Consider the following 19,990-nt stretch of genomic DNA (forward strand, 5'->3'; position numbering starts at 1 on the left):
TTCTTGCTCAAATAAAGAAGTTTTAAAATCTTTTAAACCGCCTTGCTCAAACCGACTCTCTATCGACTTGACGTTTCCAACTGACGTTCCAGTGTGTTGCATATTAAAATACCCTTTCTGACAGGTGAGTAAAAATATCGTACCTTGTTGCCTGATCCTGTAACAAGCCAATATCCCACCCAGAATGTGGCATATGACTGTGGTTGTTACACTTCCCGCAAGATTTACAGATATTTTTACAAATAAAACTTCATGGAACAACACATCGTTCAGACCAAGGACATTATATCCTTGTTGAGACAGAAGTTACAGTCTTTAGATCATATAAATAATGGAGAATTTTGGAGTGACCCATTCCAACAGGGGGAATAGAAATACAATGGTAGTATGTTTGCCTTCACTTTGTTAAATCCTATGTGTATGACTTACATCTATAGCTCAGCAGTTTAAAAGAATATTGTCAGTATTGTATAATTCACATGGATTCATCTTCGCAGCCCAAATGTGTGCACCAAGCACCTACGTCATTACGGCTCCCCTCGGCCTGGATGGATGGACCCGACCACACCGCGCCCCCGTCACGTGACTTGTAGCCAACCAATGCTCTTTTACACACCAGCCACGATTTCAAATGGGGAAGGAAAAGATTCGACCAACGTCCATATGTTGTGGCGGCATGCGACACGAGCAAGGGGTTGAGGGATCAAGTTTACAGTGAACCAGTGAATGATCTCTGACCACCGACTGTTATGGGACGGTAAGTGAAGCTTTATTTTTAATACAGGAGCTCAGAATGATTGTAGGTACGAAATCGAAAATCCTGTTTGAGTTTCAGTTTGCAAAAAATATGTCCACATATTTACACAAGTCCGCGCCGCCATTTTTGTCCTTCGAATTGCCTTAAAAACAAAACGATATATGTGTCGTAACATATATAATAGGGTGTACACCACAGGCAGAAATGCCTTTAAGTTTAACACCGTTGGATTCTCAAGGTAACATTACCAACGGTTACCGTTATATTTTCAAATCAGCTTGATATGTTATCCCTAGTACTAGTACATGGTTCTCAACCTAGCCTCTTTCTGTAGTTTTTCGTGTGAAGGCGAAAGGGTTTGGGTGGGAGGGAACAACTACGTATATGTATGCTTCATACCAAATTGAATTTATAACCTTCGACATTGGTCAGTATTGTATAGACATAGATCTACTAGTAAGTTATTGGTAAAAAAAGTTGATGAGGGGATCTTCTCGCCCTGCCCCAACGATTTCCCGCTTTCACATCTGTTTTCTATCATGCCATCATGGTCGCGAAAACACATGAGAGAAAAGAGAAAGCCAGGGGAGATTCACTAACTGTTTCATAATGGATTCGGGAGCCTCCTACTTTAAATTCAGAATGCCCATGCCATGGTCCAAACTATTCAATGAAGAGTGGCTGCTATGCCTCTGCTACTAGTCAAGAATAGGTTTCCAACAAATACATTCCAGGTTTTTTCTAGAAAAAACTTAGCATAGGGGAGCAGATCGCAAGCACATGGCAAGGGAGCAAACTGACCAAGTTTTTTTTTAATGAAACTTCAAAGTAACACAGTTTGTAATGCTAGAATGCATTGTTGTATTTTTTTAAAATCTTTACTGGGAGAAGATCATTTTGAAAAAGACTAAATGGTGTGTAATAATAAGTACATGTGGCCACTTGGCCCTAGGGCTCTATCTGAAAATTGATATGAGCAGTGCTCTTAGTCTTATTCCGCTGTTTAGAAAAACCCCAGCATAATTTCTACTTTTTAGCTACATGTTTACATGGCTGAATTTGTACACCCCCCAAGGTCATAGACATGCATTACTGAATTTAAGAAGCAGTCTGGATAATTAAGGAAGTTGACACCAGTGATTAAACGGGGCGAGGGGTACAAACCCAGCCACATTTTGGATTGCATTCTTGCCGCAAAATCGCCACCTACATGATCGGCTACATACTTTATCAGCGAGAACTTGAAGCAGAACTCCAGTCAGGAGCTCTGAAGAAGGTGTCTGATAGACACCAAAACATAAGCACTCAGGAGTCAGGTGTCACCGTGAGAAATTTTGGATGTGTGAAAGAAAACTTCTATACACCATATAAACAATGCCCGCACGACAACGCGACAATCATGTTCCTTTATTCCTTTCTTGAAAGATATTGGAAACTAAACGTCACAGAAATTGATATTTAAACAATGCTGTCCATATCTATCTGAACATGTCACATTTTTTTGCCGAATTATGTAGATACCTATTAAAGAACTGAGATCATCAAGGATACGTTTTGCTGTCATGTGTAATTTGACCTTTGCACCGAAAAGCTGCCTGTTGGCTCTGGTGTGTTCAACTGCACTTAAAGTGATTAATTAAGGGCTAATGACCCGCCCCGAGGTGAATATGGTGTGATAAAGCCTTGTCAGTTGCTATAACCACCGAATGAAGCCACCACGTGAGCGCAGCGAACGTGGTGGCTTTATGAGGCGGTTATAGCAACTGACAAGGCTTTATCACACCATATTCACCGAGAAAGGGCGGGCCATTAACGCTATTATCATATAGCTTACACGATAGCCTATCCAAACTGATGCAGTACGTGACACAATGTACAATTTACCCGTTGCACATGCTGAATAGAACATAGTTCCATCTGGAGTCACTTGAGGTCACTGGGTAGAGTTCACGTTCTATGTCTTCTATCTGGGTCACAGGCAGGGAAGAGGTGTTCTTATGGGAGTCACCCGAGGTCATTGGAACACAACTCAAGTTATTTTTGGATTTTTTAGAACTAGAGCCGTGTTCTATTGGGTCACCTGAGGTCATATGCGGGTGATTATTGGGTTTGTTTAATGTATGGATTGGGATGAATAAATACCCAATTTTGACTCTATTTGTGACGTTACGGCGTCATAAGGAATGTGGAATGGAGCCTTCTGATTGGTCAACGTCACCCGGCTATATGATAATATGGCTTAGATGATCTCAACTCTAGGCGGCTATTTCACAATCAGGTGTACCCATTTTTTTTCAGACATGTTATCAGTTGATAGCAAAAGCTACACAACATATAAATGTTTTAGACTTTTATTTTCCAAAACCTGGTACAACAATGAACGTGTCACAAAAAGAATTTTGTAAATCGGTCAATGTTTGGTGAATATATCGACCAAAATATGACCTAAAAATGCGTGATTTCTAGTGTTATCGGGGACCATTTCAGTTTCAGTTTACCTTTCATCAAACAAAGAATTTGTAGTCGGAAGTTAGAAACCACTTGCTTCCAAAGTGCAACCATGTGTCTACTAGTGATTTTATGCTTTTTTTTCAAGCATAGGTCAATTTTTTGTTACATAGGGGCTATTTTCCCATTTTACATGTTATCAGTTTCAAATGTTATTTCAACTAGATGTTTGTCAGTGTGTAGCAGCTAATTGTTTGCTAATATTGGTGTAGTCTTTGCTTGTAAAGATAAGGTATTATGTGTGTTAAAGTAAAAAAAGTAGAATAAGATCAGTACCACACTCTGAAGACAAATGATTTACAAGCAAAGTCCAGGGTGCCATTTTCCAAAAAAAATCTGTAGCATCCGTACCCCCCCTAAATTTCAATACTAAGTAAATCCCACAAGCTTATGATTGTGACAGTTTAGAGGTCTCATACCAGAACACCCTTTAAACTATTGCTGTCATAAAAACCATGCCTAGTATAGTCCATGAACATCAAATTATTGTTTCAGTCCTTTTCTTTATTAATGAAACATGTTAGTTTTTGCTGTTTTATACTTCTTATATATGGTGCACCCAAAATATTTTTTGTGCACCCATTTTTTTTAGGTTGGGTGCACCAGTGCACCAAATCCCAGTATGTAGCCAGTGTAGTTAGTCTGGTAGGGATTACCATTAAGCCATGACTGCAGTTTGAATGAAAACCAAATTAAAACCATGGTCCTGCAACTTGCTTAAAATACACAGGTGAACATGTTTGTTTTGGGGACCACCCCCACCCCCAGCTTTTTCTGCATCTCCTGCACTCCAAAAATGGATATCAGGAGCTTGGTCTCCCCCGCCATCCAGGATACGCATGTTGATTCCATCGCAAAATGTAACAGAAAAACAGTAGAAACGAACTCAAAACAGCGCAATAACGGAAAGTTTGTGAAGTTGGTGGGAATTTGTACACCGTAACACGGCTTTTGCACACGGCTTCAAAACGCTAAATATAAGTCTGGTCTGAACGGGGTTTTAAAAACCGATTGAAACCGCTAAATAATTAGCAGGGGAAAACCCAAGTAAAACCCCTAGCATTTCCAGCAGACTCACAAAACTGGTTTTTGAAAAAACCATTGAAACCCCTAGATATAAGTCTGGTCTGAACGGGGTCCTTATGAATATCTGTGATAAAGGCCTTGACTGGTATAGAAATGTAGCACAATAAAACCCCAAATGTCCTGGCTGTATCCGTCCTGTCCATACACCCACTTTTTAGTTTTTAGCCAAATGATGCGGAAAATATCTGTCCAGTTGCATAAAGTATATGAAACATGCATACTAAAGACTTAAAAAAATATGTCTGGTGTACATGTAGGTGCCCTGGTAATTTTCAGTGTTACCTGCAACCTGCACCAGTGTACATACATGTGTACCGTAAGGGATTTCAAGCCCCGTATGCTACTAAGCCTGTGCTAGTCATATGCCTTGTTTAGTAAAGCATCTATCAGGTCCAATTTTTTAATCAACATTTTCTACTTTAATCAGCCTCCCTCTATTGGGAATTGGCAAAAGGTCAGTGAAGGAGTATGGAGCACCATCCAGTCTGAGCTACTCCCAACATGACAAGGAAGATAGTGGAGAATTACCTCTACACAACCAGTGTCCATCTTTGTTGGGTGAGTACTTAAATTGTCTTTGCAGGAAAGTAGCAATTGCAGGGCTCGAAATTCATTTTTGGGAATAGGTGCACCCAACCTAAAAAATTGGGTGCAGCACAAAAAAATGTTTTAGCCTTAGGTGCACCATATAAGTTAAGATAAGTAGAATGTGAGCAAAAACTATAACTGTTTTATTTCAAGAAAAGTACTATAACAATGATTGACTTTGTATTATTTTTCTGACACTTAGAAATTAGATGTTAAGAATATGCTGTAACTACATGTACTACACATTTAACATCTTTACATATGTTAAACCTATATTTGGGTGCATTGGGTGCACTGGTGCACCCACAGAAAAAAATTGGCTGCACAGCTCCAAGTTTGGGTGCACTAAAGTGCACATGCACCCATTATTTCGAGCCCTGATAATTCACAAAAACATGAACCTGTGATGCAAGGTATTTTATGCATAGCTTGCCAGCCCTTTTCCTGCCATTTTAACCCACACCCACAGATGGCCTGCTATGCTTTCACCCATGTATCTAAATTCTAAACACAAACCGTTTAAAAACTAATGTTGAAAGGTTTTGAAGCAGAAGTCGAAATAACTTTTTTTAGTTTTCTGCAATGTAGTTTGGAAAAGCTTTCTGCAAATACAGGGCTCGAAATACCCATGTGCAGAGTGCAAAATGCCCATGATTTTCAAGATTTGCATTAAAAAATATTTTGAATGTGCAATTTTGTGCCTAGCGTAAAATTCAAAGGGGGCAAGGAAGCAAATACAAAAGCAGTATATTTTACTTTACATATCGTGCATGTTGATCAGGGGGAACAAATATGCAAAATAATAAAAAGAATTTATTGCTCCCAGACTGTCAGTAAACTTTTGAACAATTTGTGACGTGGAGAGTGGGAGATTTTGCACATGCATGAAAAAAGTATTTCGAGTCCTGAAATACATACGTACATGTAAGTCTCCTCACTACAATCTTTTAATTTAAAAATAAAAATAATGCCTGTATTAACATCATATAGCTTTGATGTAATCCTGTATCATCTCTCTCTCTTATTTCAATTTCAGTCTTCACAAATCCTTGTCCACTGCCGCAGCAATGTTATCATTCCCTGATACATGTACCTCCACAAAAAGGCTTGGTAGTACACATACTTGTTCAACTTGACCATGTACATGTCCAGAGGTTAAAATCCAAATTTGGACCTAATCTTATTTTGATTAAAATATTTTGATTTAATCCATTATAAATTGTACCAATTAATTGATAAAATTTCCTTCTTGCTAAGTTATTTCCTTACTTTTTTTTCAATTTAGGTGGTTTGGAAAGAAATGGAGTACAATGTATGTGTCATTTTTTTTAATAAGTTCTTGACTCTCAGGGTTTTTTTTTTTTTTGACTTGAACCTAAACATTTGTACAAGTCCCGAACCAGTCCAGCAAACTGGTACACAGTACTATTGGTATCCAATAGACACTTGCATTAGACTTCTGTAGAACATATTGATGTAAAACTAGTCAACAAGTCTTACTCAATCAATGCAAGAAGTCAATGTTCTTGATGCAGCATAGGAAAAAACAGACCCATTCTAGTCAAAGTCTGCTCGACTCAAGGTCTTCTTTCTTATTTTCGTAGTATAACAAAATGTTGTTTACCCCCCCACCCCCACCCCAAAATACATATACATATTAAAGAATCATTTTCTTCTGTTGGATTGAGATCACGTTGAAATACCCAAAGACTCGTAGAAAATAAAAACTGCCACAAAATCAATAAGTTACTGTAGGACTCTACGAGTCTTGTTGGGTGTTTTTACTTTGTTTAGAATTAAGACTTTTAGAAATTTATCTGGTTCTTAATCTGTAACAGTATGGCTACTGATTTTTTTTCCCAGCTCTCGTCTGTTATAGTCTATGTTGTGGTTTAGGGTTCAAAACTATTTTATATCCTATATGGGTCACAATCTGCTGTGCTATTGATCTTCAAATGCTGTATGCATTCAAACTTGGTCTTATGTCTGGCTTTTCCCCTCTAATGTTGGGAAAGGCAAAAGGCTCTGATAGTTAAATTTTTCAAGGTCAGCTTTCCTAGGTCAATATGCATGGTCTGAATGAGAGAAAAATATTGCCCTTTTGAGTGTATGGGTTTATGCATCTATGCACACTGTACTTCATTTTAAGTTAGGCTGTTTTATTGTTTAATGCATGCTAGCTAAATGTCCAAGTTTATGTACCTCTCTACACTAAAGTTTATTTGTTGCATGCCTTAGTGCCATCCTCTTGTACGGGGATTAGTTGGTTCGACCACGTCTCCACCAACGCCCTGAGAGAGCAGACCAACCAACCCCCACCTGTCCAGCAAGATCCGTTCAGCCCGTCTCCGTCTCTTCGGCCACATTGCCAGGGCGGAACCACCTCTTGAGCTAGGCTCCCTCGTAAGAGAACCGCCTCCTTCGACCTGGTCCCGCCCTAGAGGGAGACATGGACGAACCTGCTGTCTGCCGACCTACAGGCTGCAGGACTGGACATCACCTCCGCCTGGGTGGCAGCCAGAGACCGGAAGACCTGGAGCATGCGGAGCTGAGTGAGTGAGACTTGTTTTGCTGTTTGGTGCATGCCTAAGTGATTTTAAGCTGAGATGTGTCACTGTTTTAAGCATGCCTATTATAAAGTGATTTTAAGTTAGAATGTTGAACTGGTTTAAGCATGCCTAAGTGATTTTAAGGTAGAATACTTTACTGTTTTAAGCATGCTTGAATGATTTTAAGTTAAAATGTTTTACTGTTTTAAGCATGCCTAAGTGATTTTAAGTTAAAATGTTTTACTGTTTTAAGCATGCTTACATGATTTTAAGCAAAGATGTTTTACTGTTTTAAGCATGCCTAAGTGATTTTAACTTAAAATGTTTACTGTTGTAAGCCTGCTTAAATGATTTTAAGCTATGTTTTGCTGCTTTAAGCATGCCTAAGTGATTTTAAGTGTTGATTTGGTGTTTTAAGCATGCTTAAATGATTTTAAGCTAAGATGTTTTACTGATTTTAAGTTAGAATGTTTTGGTGTTTTAAGCATGCTTAAATGATTTTAAGCTAAGATGTTTTACTGTTTTAAGCATGCCTAAGTGATTTTAAGTTAAAATGTTTTACTGTTTTAAGCATGCCAGAATGATTTTAAGTTAAAATGTTTTACTGTTTAAGCATGCTTAAATGATTTTAAGCTAAGATGTTTTACTGTTTTAAGCATGCCTAAGTGATTTTAAAATGTTTTGGTGTTTGAGATGGTTTATTTTAAGGACACACTTAGGTGCACTGGACATCAGGTAATAATTCTCTACTTAATCTCTAATGAGACAGTTTTGGGAGAGTAATTTTAAGTAGGATACCCAGACATGTTTAAGCATCTGATTTCTGATGCTTGAGACTTTTTTTTAAAGAATAACCAAGGCCTCACTGACTTTACAGGAAATGGTATCCATGGCATGTTTCACCTTTTCAGTCAGTTTCAAAGAAAAAAAATGTTAGTGAATGACTTAATCATGCAAGGTAGCTGGAAACTGAGCAGATCTATGACAAAAACAAAGGAACTTGACATAGATTGCCTCTTGTACGCATTTCATGTTTGTTGAAATAGGTATGTCAAGCTGTGTGTTTGTGTGATTTTGAAGATGAGCATGCGCATGTCTGAAAATCCAGCACATTGGTTATAGCTTGGGAAGGAGAGGACACCTTCAGGACATTGGTTATAATAAGTCCAAGTTCAATAGTTTGCAAAGTCCCTAGTCCGTACATCACGCAGATGGGGGAGGCGACTACGGTCTTGAAAGAGTCTAGCATGGAGCTGTCCACTATGTATGCAGAGAGGTTGTTCCACTCAAGGATGGTTCTGGTGTAGTATGCATATTTTGCAGTGTCACGGGACGGTCAGAGTGTCTTGTATTTATGGAAATGGTTGAAACAGGCACGAGTACATGCTAGGATAAAATAGAGTGGGTGGAAGGCTACAAGACTGTTAGTTATTTTTTGTACATCATGATCAGCCGTGAATCCCAACAGCGTAATAGGAGTAGTGGCCATCTCAGGTCTTGTAGGAGGGCTGTAACGCTGACACCAGGTTGTCTGTCATGAAGCAGGCAGCTCATCTGTTAACCATTTCAAGACTTACTGTGTCTTTCGTCTGATACTGGTTTCAGATGACTGCCCCATACTCTATGGTAGAGCGGACCAGACTGAAGTTTGCCATCTCTTGCACTTTCCGGGGACAGTAACGTAGGTTACAACTAAGGAAATGGAGTTTGTGGTCGGCTCGTTTCGCTGCAGTGTTAATGTGTGCTGACCATTTCAGATTGTGGCTGATGGTATTGCTGGATACTTGGCTTGTTCTGTCTGGTGGAAGAACTCTCAACACATTTCGTACATTCCAATGAGGGGGTTCTTGTTGAGGTTGAGGAAGCCATCCGCACCTTAAAAGCAGGGAAATCACCAGGAGTCAACAACATCCCTGGAGAGCTTATCAAGCATGGTGGACCGGCTATGGTAAAGGTGCTAACTGCACTTTGCCAAAAGATCTCGGGGAAGAAAAAATGGCTAAAGAAATGGACACAATCTTTGATCATTCCACCGCCCAAGAAAGGCAACCCACGACTCTGTCAGTACTATCGTACCATTAGCTTAATCAGCCACCCGAGTAAGGTAATGCTACGCGTCATCCTGAACAGACCCAAGCCCACCCAAAGTAGAGGAGATAATCCACTCGTTCTCATTCAAATGTACAAAATGCTGTCGCCACTCTTTACGACTAGGTATGAGCCAATCACGGACATCATCGTTGCTTTCTTCACTTTTCCACTACACTTACTAATAGTTACTATGTTTCACGAAAAATGTACCACAAAACTAGGTTTAAATTAATGACTTGGAAGACATTATGACCGTGGTTTGGACTTTTCCCCCAAGAAATAGAAACTTTAAAAAGCAACCCAAAACATAGCAATTTGATTACGGCAGTAGTTTTCTGTCTGGTGAAGTCAGATGGTCAGGACCTCTGACTGATCAAGTCAGATCGCTCCTGTCACTATTCTTGTATGTAATGTGAGGTGTTTCATACCTGTCGCCAAGTTCTGTAACATCCGTTACCGCTCAAGTAAGACGGTCGTGCAGTTTAGATAGTCACATATAAGACAAGAAATTGCCATTTTGATGACTTTTAGCACGTTTTCTAGGTTTTTTAGAAGAAAAGAGTGTGTGCTGTCATTTGTAGCCAGCTGAACAAATTGTTTTACAGTAATGAATGTAACATCCGTTACCGTTATTTTTACTTTCAATTTTAGTTTCTTCACCTGGTATATAAAAAGTCGCCCAGTTTTAAAATGTCCGTACATATGCCCCCTTGTTCTCAAAGGATGAAGCTAAAAACTGCAGATCTTCTTGGAGAAATAAACAAAAATGTCCGTTTTGTACATCCGTTACCGGTAACAGAAGTCACACCTGTAGCGCAAAAGACGTAACAAGAGATTGACTTTCCCTTCCCTATGCACCATAAACATAGTAGTTCGAAATAAAGTAGAAACATATGGATCCGAAGAAAAATAACCCTTTGTGGCGTCAACAAACTCAAATATTCTACTCTTCTTTGCTTCCAAAGATGTTTTTTTCTACTTCTGTACACTATTCTTAGCTATCTTTGTGTTCGATACGTGTATATTTCCAAGTAAATAATGGGTTGACAAAAGTACTTTCATAGATACTGACGCCTAAATAATGGCTTTTGAGGTGATGTCATGAATGCAAGCTTTACCGTACACCCAATTCATGCTGATGTTCCAGTGTCTTTGCTGCACTATAAATGCATTGTTTACATGTCTTATCTAAGTGCATAAATTTTCTGTAACTTCCCATGACAATTAAGCTGTCCTTTTTTTGGTAATCATTAATTGAGGTGCTTTCCTAAAAAATAAGGTAGGTTTGCCTGAAAAAACATCATTGATTTTTCGACCCCAAAAATCACCATTTTGTACATTTCAACGAGAACGAGCCACTCACTGAAGAACAGGTAGGCTTCAGAGCCGGAAGGAGGGGAGCAAATCTTCAACATGGGGATGCTGGTGGAGTAAGTAGAGGAAGTCTGCAGCAAACAACAATCTCTCCTGTCAAATGTCAAGCAGCGGAAGCTGACGTGGTTCGGGCACATTTGCCGTCTCAACACGCTTGCAAAGACCATTCTGCAAGGTACCGTAGCCGGAGGAAGGAAACGGGAAAGACCTGGCTAGACAACGTCAAGAAGTGGACTGACCTGAGCACAGCACAACTGATCAGGGAGGCTGAGGACAGAACAGGATGGGCCTGGATCACTGCTAGGTGTCGTGATGCCCCCACGACCTCTGAGGTCACGGGACGAGAGTGAGTGAGTGAGTGAGTGGTTCATGTTCTGCATAATGGACATTTTGTCGCACTTCTTTGTGTTGAACTTCATACCTTGCTGGTGAGTATTTGCTGTGCACATGGACCTGTCTTCACGATGGTCAGATTTGGGCCCAAAAGTCCCACTCCGCTACTATGGAGATCGAATCCCCCGAACCTGCGAATCTTGTTCGATATGACGTCATTCGAATAGAGCGGGCGTTCGATCTGGGGTTACCCGCGGTCATTTACAGTAAAGTCGCTACAACCGGCTACTTCAAGCCCTTTTTTACTTGGGAACCACGGAACAGGAAAAATCCACCTTTCCACAAATATGAACCGTTTTCAAAACATTACATCTATGCCGTGATTTTATTGTGGATATGTAACATGTAACGAAGCTACTGCCGTCATCGTGGGTGACCTTGAAGGTCAGAATTCTTGTTGACGCTGTTTTAAAATCCTGGTCCCCATATCCAAGTGGCACAGCATGCGTGCAAACATGGTATTTTAACCGCTCCCAAAAATCGCTCAAATTACCTCATTGAGGGCTTGGGAGAACGATTTCCGCAGATTTCTGTCTTAGGAATTTTTTTAATATGGCCGCGATTATGAATTATCGGTATTTAAAGTTAAAACACTGCGTTTTTAGCTCTTCTTTTGACTGTAAGTCGAGTTTTAGTTAAAAAATAAAAAATCCTAAGACAGAAAGTTTAAATTTACTGTAATATTTTTAAAAATCCCAAAATCTAACCTTATTTCTAATTTTCGGGGCCTCTTAAAATCAGTTGTTTGGTTCTCGTGAACCCTTTTTGAAATCCGAAATTGATCTCATTTGGAAGCAAATGTACACAAAGTGGAGCAAAGGCAGTGCAAGAATAACATTTGAGGTAAACATAATCACTTATTACATTTTATTTTGACGAGTATTTAGTCTCCAAGTACTTTTGTTTATTTTCAAATTTTACCCGTTGCCCCCGGGCCGGCCCGGGACTCCCGCGCGGCCACGTTCGAACACGTTCTGTAACCCGATACCGCCCTAGTAATGCGACTTTTAGCCTAGCAACCGACCGCCGTGCTTGGAGGAACGATCTAATCCATTGGTGGATGGGACCTCCAATGCCATACAGTGCAAGTTTAAAGAGGAATCTCATGTGGCATTGTGTCAAAGGTACAACCGAAATCCAGGATCCCCACGTCTACCTGCGTCTTCTTGTCTAAGCTGACACAAAATCGTAGATGGTGAGAAGCAGCTGAGTTTCACTAGAAAGGGCTATGTGGAAACCATGTTGGAAAACTGAGAAGACTGTTTTTCTCAAGGTGGCACAGAATGTGTTTGCATAAGACATGATCCATTAGTTTGGAAATAACACAAGTCAACAAAACGAGCGTGTAATTCCCCGGGTCATGTACTCCACCCTTCTTGAAGACATGGCCTTGGTCCAATCTTTGGGGACGTGCCCATGTTGCAGTGACTGGTTGAAAAGTGCTGCAAGTACGGGGAATAAGTCACTGGCCAGTTCCTTCCGGGCATCATTCGGGATCCCATCCGGTCCAGATGCCTTGTTGGATTTACATCTTTCAGGACTTTTAGCACAACAGCAGAATGCAGATTTGAGATGAGAGGGTGGGGAGAACCATCCAGGAAACTAAGCTGGAGTCCTTAGAAGTGAAGACAGACTTGAATTCTTGTAGCAAGATGTAAGCTTTGTCCTTGTCCCCTGAGAACAGATTTCCATTGCTTGAGGGGCCTGCCTTTTGAACTTCCAAAGGTGGCACCCAGCACGCTTGAGGTCTCGTGCAGTCTCCTTTTTCACGTTCAAAGACTTTTTTGCTTTCTTGTACAATTTCAATTCAATTTTTCAATTTTATTCAATCCAACAAAATTGTACAAAAGTTGGGAATGCTGTATTATGTATTCAATTTTTACAATTGTTGTCTTGCCCTTCAGATCAATGTTCATCCAGGGAAGGATGTAAACTTGGACCTAGGATAGTTGGAAGGAGAAGACGGCTTCAGGACTGATTCCAGCCTAGGATAGTAGGATGGGAGAGAACTTGGCATGGGATGGAAAGGACAACTTTTGGATTTTCAAGCCTGGGAAAGAAAGGACAAGTTTAGTACGTCCCTTGGAACCAAAACAGATATATGGCTGATCAATGGCTTTTGTTTTTATTTCAGAACAGACGAGTGTATGGTTTTGTATGACTATGATAAGATGGTTTCTGAGAGGACCTTGCTTTCTTAATAATATAGTACTTACAGAATATCACTCTTCAGTGTTGCACAGGAAAGCAGAGAACTGAGTGTGTTGGCAACACTGACTTTCACTCAAGTTTCAGCACCATTTGGTTAATAAAATACAATATGTTTTTTTGATTGGGTTAATAACTTTGACCCATTTTAATTCAGTGCAGTTCCTTATATACAGCACTTGTAAGACAAAATTCGACAATGACGTGGAAAATGTTAATACATGTACATGTTTTAGGCTACTGAAATCCTACTGAATAGGGAAAAGATTATTATGGTAGGTTCATAGCTATGTAAATGAGAATATGACAGTGAAATTAATTTCCATTTGCATTTTTTCAGATACAGCTGGCATGGCCAAGTGAAGATCTGAGGGATATGCAATGAATGCAGTGGTCTGCAGTAGTCTGCCTACCTGGAACGTGGGTATCCCGCAAATGAGAGGTCGTACAAAATTGAGGTCAGTACAGAGCAGTTCTAACAGCAGTTACTGCCAAACATTTAAAATGTATATTGGCTACTCATGAAATGATGGTCTAAAGAGTTGAAGGTCCTCTGTAAGTATCAGACCTGGTGCACGGTAATCACCTGCATGAATTTAATGTTCAAAGATAGTTGAGAACTAACTATTTATATACATGCCATTCTGTTTCCTTATAGGTTGAAACTGCTGGAGAACAGGCCGGGGTCTTCCACAGAAGAGAAAAATGACAGAATAGTGACAAAAGAGAATAGTGACAAGTCAACCTTCATCTCCAGAACACAGTCTTAGTAGACATGCTTAAAAACCTAAAAAATTGATAATGTATATCTTCATATGTCGCCTAACAGTGACAAATTACATGTACTGGTTGGTTTACTCTTACTTGAAGTCAGATACATTCATATATATGGTGAGTAGGTTCTCTAATTGAGGTTACATAATACAACCCAAAACTAGGGTGTCTAATATGGCACAAGTTACCATTGTGACTGACGTCTGGCCCAGGTCATTGACTTTATTTCTTCAGAACAGGAGAAATTGAGCAAAACAAGTTTTCCTTCTGCATAGGTAAGCATAAAGCAACTTCAAATACATTCATCTCTTTTCTCAATACATTCATCTCTTTTCCTGATAGCTTTTATAGCTGATTTGTTTTCATAGCTTGGAATCCATCCTTACGATTGCCCGTACCAGCAGTCACCACCTATTGGTAGCAATGGCTCATAGAACCAGCAATAGCGCTTCTCAATGGACCTATCACATTATTACGTCACATTTTGTTTACCTGTTCTAAAGAACATTCTAGAACGGTCAGTTAAAGAATGAAGATCATTTCAAAGTTTTCAAAGTCAGGTATGTTTGATTTTTGCTGCGTCTAGTTTTGTTGACACAGCATTACATGCCGCATGGGTGATTTAGTTGTGACAGTAGACGAGACTAGTACTGTATTAAGGCCTTATATTAAGCCTTACGCTACACAAACACACACTGCACTACGTACCCCTGTACATCGATTGACCGGCATTCATTGCGGTAAACAAACTGTGACGTAATAATGTGATAGGTCCATTATTAGCCCTAAGTCACAGTTGTCATTGTGTATTTTTCAACCAAAAGATGGCCTATTGAATTACATTTTTTAGTGTTTTCATATAAAACTAGAGTTCCACGATCTCATACCTTCGCCAAATGATGTTACCCTTAGGCCTAGACGAATGTTGACGATTCGCATTAATTATGCAAATTAGGCATTCATTTGCATAAACACTACCTGCCAATGTTCTTCTTCACAATTACACATGCCACACGTTTGAATAATCTATCAAGGAAGGTAGCAGATTTATAGCATTTCCTCGTTAATTATGCTAATTAGCTGCTGATTCGCATAACTATCATTTTCATATGTCAAGCATTCTTTAAGGTACCCACATACCAAAAATCATGATGATCCGTCAATCGGTTCTTGAGTTATCCTCCTTCAAATATTTTTCAACGAATGCTTCTGCAGTTCCAGAACAAGCCGCTAGGGGGTCCAAACCCATGTCACTTCTTCCCCAGCCAAAGAGCTACTTACCATCCAAATTCAGTGACCCTACCATGTCCAGATCACGAGATATCAAAACCGGACGTTCAGCTGCAGTACCATAACAAGTTGCCAGGAGGTCCAAAATCTAATCAGTTCCAGGTCTCATCAAAACCTACCCACCTACCAAATATAAAGACAATCCATCTTAGCCTTCTTGAGTTATCGTGTTGACACACACACACACACACAGACAGACACACGAACACCAACGAAAACATAACCTTCTTGGCGAAGGTAACAATTGAGGAAAAAAAATTGCCAGCTCATGATAGCAAGAAAGGTGCACAAGTTAAGGAACAGCAAAGTACAAATCTGGCATTGATTTGTGAAAATGGTAAGGCCTAGGAAAATTAATACTGTTATATGTATGGTCCTGAAAATATCACGGACTGTTTGTTCTAGCCTGTATAATAACACAAGCGCGACTGTTTAGCGGGCAAGGGTAGAAATTACTAGAAGACAATGTATAGGGATTCATGGACAGTTCTTTTTTTACATTTACCCAAAGTGATCCAAAATGTACAGTTAATGTAACACTGATTTGTCCAGTACAGACTCACCCGGAGTCTTTTGTTTGTACTCGAACCAAAATGTCAGGTCTAGTTCTGATTCCGTCTAGTATACCAGTACGCACAAAGGAAAATTTTATGCCTCTTGGCTAGGGTCTTTTTTTTTTTGCTTGATTCGGTCAGAATACCAGAAACACATGTTTCCTAGGTCTAGAACTGTAACACAAAATAAACTTAACTAATGGAAAGACAGCTAGGGTTGTTTGAAGTGTTGAATGTAGTGCTGTAGAAAAATTGCAATTCAAGACATACTATTTGGGAACTGAACAACTTTGTGTTAGTAGGTATGGATGGCTCATTCTTACTAAAATGTACAGAATTCCGGTAGAAGTAAACTGATAAGTTAAACATGTATTTAAACTTAAGCTAATCGATATATCTTACTAAAACAAGCTACTATGTCATGTGAGATACCTGACTTGGAGTTGTTGTTGTTGTAATTTCTTACTTAATTTAAATGCCACCTAGGCGAGCTAGGAGTATTTCCATAGTACATTGATTCCCAAACACAACTTGTTAAATACTGGCTTAGATTTTGGAAAATAACCTTTCATCAATCAGTACGGAAGCCTTTATTGTTACAGTATTGTAACAAGACCAAATTAAAATATCAGTTTGCAATAGAGAGAGGTCATATACCAGCTAATCAGAGACAATGTCCCTCATGTATTTATAGGTAGATAGAAAGGACAAGTCATTAGAAAATGATACTCATAGACATCATGTGCTCTTTATGTTCATGTCCCTATAGTAGTAGTACATGTAGTTTCTTAGTTTCATACATTGTTCCACCATGTACAACTGTGCAGCAATAAAGTTCATTCATGATGACAATGATTCTGTCTATCGCAGTATCTTTTCTTTTTTATTATTGGTAGTGCATTTGTACTAGTATACTTGTAGGAAAAGTTGTTGAATCAAACCTGTTTTATTGAGCTGTAATATATTTTAGCCTGACTGAACCTCGCTTTTCGTCCGCTTTCTTATTAGTGAGTATATTTTATCTATTCCTAGAAGTGGTCATGTTTGATTAGAAAAATGGGCTAAATGACACCAAAAGAAATCCCAAAAATCAATGACAAGTCATCCAACGTATGTGAAGAATAAAACAAATGTAAATAACTTGGTTTGTTTTTGGTATTTCTGGCAACAATAGTAAGAAGCAAGTTTCCTTTTAGATAAGGAATAAAGATAACGAAAAATACCAACAAAGGCGCTTCCGCCCAGGGAAGGTAGGGGGCGCAATTGAGTGGATACAACTACTGAGTGTGGGAGGCGTGGCATACCAGTGGAGGCGTGGTTTATTTGCATATCTGCGTCGGGTACTAATTAGGTCTGCAGACGACATCGAAAATATTCGACGTCGAAAATCGTCGATGCACGCAACGAAACGAAACGTCGAAACTGCCGATACAAACATCGACGAAACATACATCGAAACACACATCGAAAACATCGAAACACACATCGAAAACATCGAAAATGTCCGTCGTTGTACGTCAGGATTTTTCGACGTCGAAAACATCGAAAAGTAGGTTCGATAGATAACAAATTTTTCGGAACAAAAATCGGTAAGGAAAGGCCGTAAAGTTCAATAACTCNGCTCTTTATGTTCATGTCCCTATAGTAGTAGTACATGTAGTTCTTAGTTTCATACATTGTTCCAACCATGTACAACTGTGCAGCAATAAAGTTCATTCATGATGACAATGATTCTGTCTATCGCAGTATCTTTTCTTTTTTATTATTGGTAGTGCATTTGTACTAGTATACTTGTAGGAAAAGCTGTTGAATCAAACCTGTTTTATTGAGCTGTAATATATTTTAGCCTGACTGAACCTCGCTTTTCGTCCGCTTTCTTATTAGTGAGTATATTTTATCTATTCCTAGAAGTGGTCATGTTTGATTAGAAAAATCGGCTAAATGACACCAAAAGAAATCCCAAAAATCAATGACAAGTCATCCAACGTATGTGAAGAATAAAACAAATGTAAATAACTTGGTTTGTTTTTGGTATTTCTGGCAACAATAGTAAGAAGCAAGTTTCCTTTTAGATAAGGAATAAAGATAACGAAAAATACCAACAAAGGCGCTTCCGCCCAGGGAAGGTAGGGGGCGCAATTGAGTGGATACAACTACTGAGTGTGGGAGGCGTGGCATACCAGTGGAGGCGTGGTTTATTTGCATATCTGCGTCGGGTACTAATTAGGTCTGCAGACGACATCGAAAATATTCGACGTCGAAAATCGTCGATGCACGCAACGAAACGAAACGTCGAAACTGCCGATACAAACATCGACGAAACATACATCGAAACACACATCGAAAACATCGAAACACACATCGAAAACATCGAAAATGTCCGTCGTTGTACGTCGGGATTTTTCGACGTCGAAAACATCGAAAAGTAGGTTCGATAAATAACAAATTTTTCGGAACAAAAATCGGTAAGGAAAGGCCGTAAAGTTCAATAACTCCGAAATTCGGACGGGAACTTCGACACGACCCCGACACGAACCACAGTTCACAGAACGACACATCAAAATCATCAGGTTCAAAGGTGGAAGAGAAAGACGAGACTGACAGTTCCACAGAAACCTCGAGTTCAGATTCAGGGAGAAACGTAACAACAGGTGGAAAAACAATAACAGCTAAGACGCCTAAGGGGAAAAAGAAGGGCTCCAAATTATGGAGGCCGCGAAAGGGGAAGAAAATCCGACAATCCATCGAGAAAATGGACACCATTGTGGAAGAGGACGGTGTTGTAGAATCAAGGGCCAGCTTGAGAAGCAGAACCCATTCCAGAAAATTCTTTTTCTACAAGGTAACACCGCCACCCGAGAGTCAGCACGACGCCAGGCTGGAACACAAGTTAAGGGCAGCCGTAGTTGTCGGTAGGAACTCCGATGTGTTTGTGCGGGACGATGTCACAGAAAACGCAGAAGAAGAGAAACGTCAAAGTATTAAGGCAGATGAAAAGGAAGACGCTGGTAAAAGAACTACCACGGTGATCTTCCCTCCACTGGTGGGAGAAATGGACGAACCCCTGTCTTTCCAAGGCAAGGCCTTCTGGAGTCCGAACGATTCACTGGTGAGAAAGAAGCCCGCAGGACCGAGCGCATTCTTGCCTTTTCAAGCACATAAACAGACAACTAGCATCAGGCCCTCGAGAAGATCAAAATTGAAACCTGTAATATCAGAAGCAAGCTTATAAATTTGTGATAAATGTGAAACAATAGATACTTAATGACATATTCATATTCATTTTGCAATATCACCACTGTAAATAATAATTACAATGTACTGAAATGTTGCACTATTATTATTTATTTCACAGTCGTCTATTTTTGTAACAGCTTTACACTTAGACCCCAACAGTTTTGATGGCAATCTATAATGATTAAACAATTCCTTCAAAAGTACATTTCGACTAAGTGATTTTTGACTCTGACGTTCCCAGAATTAATGAGAAAAGCAAAGTATTGACTCCATTCGATATTCTAGGTACCGTCCACAACAAAACCTTTCTTTCCCTTCGGGGTGAATATTGTGTGAATGGGCTACTACTTTTCTGAAAACAGACAACATTATAAAGGTAACAGGCTAAGGATGTGATAAACCTATTGTTGATTATAAAGGGATTCATTAACTAGCGTATTTACACATTCCTTACTTTGATCAGATAACGGGATTCTATTGATGTACACTTTTGTTTAGGATCGTCCTGATCGTGAGATCGAGATAATTAAAAATAGTGCACCTGGCGACAGTATAATCTACTTAAGAGACAGTAGTAACCA

The 19,990-nt window shown here is 39.5% G+C and overlaps 1 long non-coding RNA gene across 1 annotated transcript; it reads left to right on the plus strand.

Moving 5' to 3' along the window:
- The first annotated feature begins 520 nt into the window (after positions 1–520).
- LOC109471983 lies at positions 521–14,872 on the plus strand. The gene is made up of 6 exons (XR_002140331.1): positions 521–757; positions 4,779–4,909; positions 7,420–7,491; positions 13,251–13,419; positions 13,895–14,012; positions 14,213–14,872. It is a non-coding gene; the product is annotated as an uncharacterized LOC109471983 (long non-coding RNA).
- The last annotated feature ends 5,118 nt before the right edge of the window (positions 14,873–19,990 follow it).

The sequence above is a fragment of the Branchiostoma belcheri genome, unplaced genomic scaffold (assembly GCF_001625305.1).
Source record: "Branchiostoma belcheri isolate BF01 breed outbred unplaced genomic scaffold, Haploidv18h27 scaffold26, whole genome shotgun sequence".
In the NCBI taxonomy this organism is placed as follows: Eukaryota; Metazoa; Chordata; class Leptocardii; order Amphioxiformes; family Branchiostomatidae; genus Branchiostoma; species Branchiostoma belcheri.